Source organism: Pundamilia nyererei, unplaced genomic scaffold (assembly GCF_000239375.1).
Source record: "Pundamilia nyererei isolate P.nyererei 1_Seehausen unplaced genomic scaffold, PunNye1.0 scaffold00225, whole genome shotgun sequence".
NCBI classification, from domain to species: domain Eukaryota; kingdom Metazoa; phylum Chordata; class Actinopteri; order Cichliformes; family Cichlidae; genus Pundamilia; species Pundamilia nyererei.
In genome coordinates, this window is record NW_005187626.1 from 735,150 (window position 1) to 738,169 (window position 3,020).

A 3,020-nucleotide genomic window follows, 5' to 3' on the forward strand; every position below is an offset into this window, starting at 1 on the left:
ACATGCTGACAGGTGAGTGGGTGGCAGCTACTTCACTGTGACGTGAGCCTGTAGTCTAGTAATAGTTTCTATAGTAACAGAGGGAGACGCCCAGCAGAGTGTAGCCAATCAGACGGCAGCTTCCCCTGTAAAGGTGTCTGACTCCAAACAAGGAAACGGGTGAAGTTTTCTTTGAAAACAGGTGTGAAAAACGCCTGAGGCGGGTGTGTCATCCACCTGTCAAACATGTTCTGTTTACATCTTACAGCCTGTAGAGTAATCAGAGTATCAGCTGACTGCGTGGCATCACAGGCCCATCGGCAGGTTAAAGGACCAATCAGATTTGGCTTTGATGTCCATCAGCAGTTTCCCCTCGCTGACTTCATATTCTGTGTGTGCATTTTGTTTATTTGACTTAAGTCCCCCCCCCCTGTCTGTCGTCGTCCAGGTGACTGCTGGCTGCTCGCCGCCATTGCCTCTCTGACCCTGAATGAAGAGATCCTGGCTCGAGTGGTCCCGCAGGGTCAGAGCTTCAGAGATGGAGAGTACGCTGGCATCTTCCACTTCCAGGTAGACTTTCAGAAATTGCCCCACTGACACCTGCACGCCGTGGCGGCGGCTTTGCACTCACTAACACGTCTCCGGTCACTCTAGAATAGAATAGAGTAGAGTAGTCCTTTATGGGTGCTCCACCCGACAGGAATTCAATTCAGTTTTATTTATAAAGCACATCAAGGCGCTTTATATTATACAATAATAGATACAGAGAAAAACCCAACAATCATATGACCCCCTATAAGCAGACAGTGGGAAGGAAAAACTCCCTTTTAACAGGAAGAAACCTCCGGCAGAACCAGGCTCAGGGAGGGGTGGGGCCATCTGCTGTGATTGGTGAGAGAAGGAAGTCAGGATAAAGACATGCTGTGGAAGAGAGACAGAGGTTAATAACAGATATGATTCAATGCAGAGAGGTCTGTTAACACATAGTTAGCAGTGTGAATGACCCGGGGGAAGAAGCTGTTGGTGAGTCCGAAGGTGTGGGACCGGACTCACCTGAGGCACCGACCACAGTTGGTGGGCGGGGTGCGAGGGCTTACCTGTGATGGTTTACCTGAGACAGGAGGATCTGGCGATGGGCTCCAGGGGTGGCAGGGGTCAGCCAATGATTTTTTTTGGGTGGTGTTAATGACCCTCTGGGCAGACTTCCTGTTCTCAGTCGTACCAAACACCAGGAGAGCTCGCTTTCCACTGATCATCCTCATCATTTCTGCTACACTGGCAGGGCTAGGGGCCAGGACTCTCCTCTTTGTGTTTTTGGGGGATGTTGCTAACTCCGGGTCTGATAACAGGCACCACACCCGCAGTAGATGTGCTCGATGTGAGGTCTCGCAGCAAGCTATCAAATACGGCGCATTTCTCGGCTTTTAAAAAAAACGCTATGCGTCACCAGGTGTTTCATCGGATTTGAGGTGTTACCTCCTTTGACAGTATCACAGTATCATCTTAAAGCACTTGTTGCTGCTGAGTTTGCATCTTTTGCTGTGAAGTACAGCCAGACTTTGACCGCTTCACCTTGAGCATTTTTAATCTGTAGCTCTGCTCTAAAAGAACGTACGTACCTGGACCCGACTACTATCCTTGGAAACGTAAAATGATTGGCTAGAATCTAAAGTGTGTCACAGCTCAGGAAAAAAAAAGCACCGAAATGTGCGCTGCTTTTCGGTCTGGTTACTACCGTTTATGTCAGAACCGGTGCCATCATGGCACTGGACACCGGTACCCATCCCTAGTCACGTGTGCTCTGTGTGGCTGTGAGCAGAACATGAGCACAGCATGAGCTGCTCTCAAAGCTGTTTTGACAGAATGAGTCACCTGAGCAGGTGTCCATGAGTCTGCCCCTCCCTGCTCAGGCGGAGGCTGAGTGTCTGCTGCCTCCTGCTGGCAGGTCGCTGCAGGAGTGAGACTGGAGAGTGGCAGGTTAGGTGTGAGGTCAGACAGATGCTTAGATTACAATAGAAGGCCTTTAATGTCCCTATACAGATGGACAATGATATACAGAGAGGAGAGGAGAGGGCAGTCGATGATCTTTTGTGTTGTCTTGACTACACTTTAGTGCAGCTGCCGTACCATACTGTGATGCAGTAAGTTAGCAGGCTCTCAATGGATGCTCGGTAGAAGGTCAGCAGCAGGTTGGAGTTCAGCTTGTACTTCCTGAGGACCCTCAGGAAGTGCAGCCACTGTTGGGCCTTCTTAATGACCGCTGAGATCTTGTCTGTCCAGGAGATGTCAGCAGAGATGAGGACACCAAGGAACCGGAAGGTGTGGACCCTCTCCACACACTCCCCGTTGATGTAAAGGGGGGCCATGTCAGTGCTGTGTCTCCTGAAGTCAACAATGAGCTCTTTGGTTTTCTTAGTGTTCAGTGCCAGGCTGTTCTCTGAACACCAGGCTGCCAGCTTCAGGACTTCCTCTCTGTACTCTGCCTCGTCTCCCTTCGAGATGAGTCCGACTACCGTGGTGTCATCAGCAAACTTGATGATGAGAGTGTTGTTGTGGGTCGGACTGCAGTCGTGGGTGTAGAGAGAATACAGCAGGGGGCTCAGCACACAGCCCTGTGGGGAGCCGGTGCCCAGTGTGCGAGTGGAGGAGAGATGGGGGCGGAGCCTCACAGTCTGGGGGCCGGTTTGTTATAAAGTCCTTTATCCAGACACATGGTGCTGGCGTCCACGGTGCGCTCAGGTCATCTCAAGCCTGCGTGCTGACAGCTGCTGACGGCTGCTGTGCGGCATTGGTCTGTCAGGGTCGCCTTGAGGCGACTGCTGTTGCGATTTGGTGCTATAAAGACAAAGCTGAAGCCTCTTTCATCAGATGACCATGACCTTTAACCTTTAACCTGACTCACAGGTTAACACACCTGAAGGTGGCGGAGCTGTAAACTGCCCAAACTCCTGCCTTAATAGAGCTGCTCACACTGATCAGAATCAGAATCAGAATCGTGTTTATTGGCCAAGTATATGTGCAGACACATACAGGGAATTTGG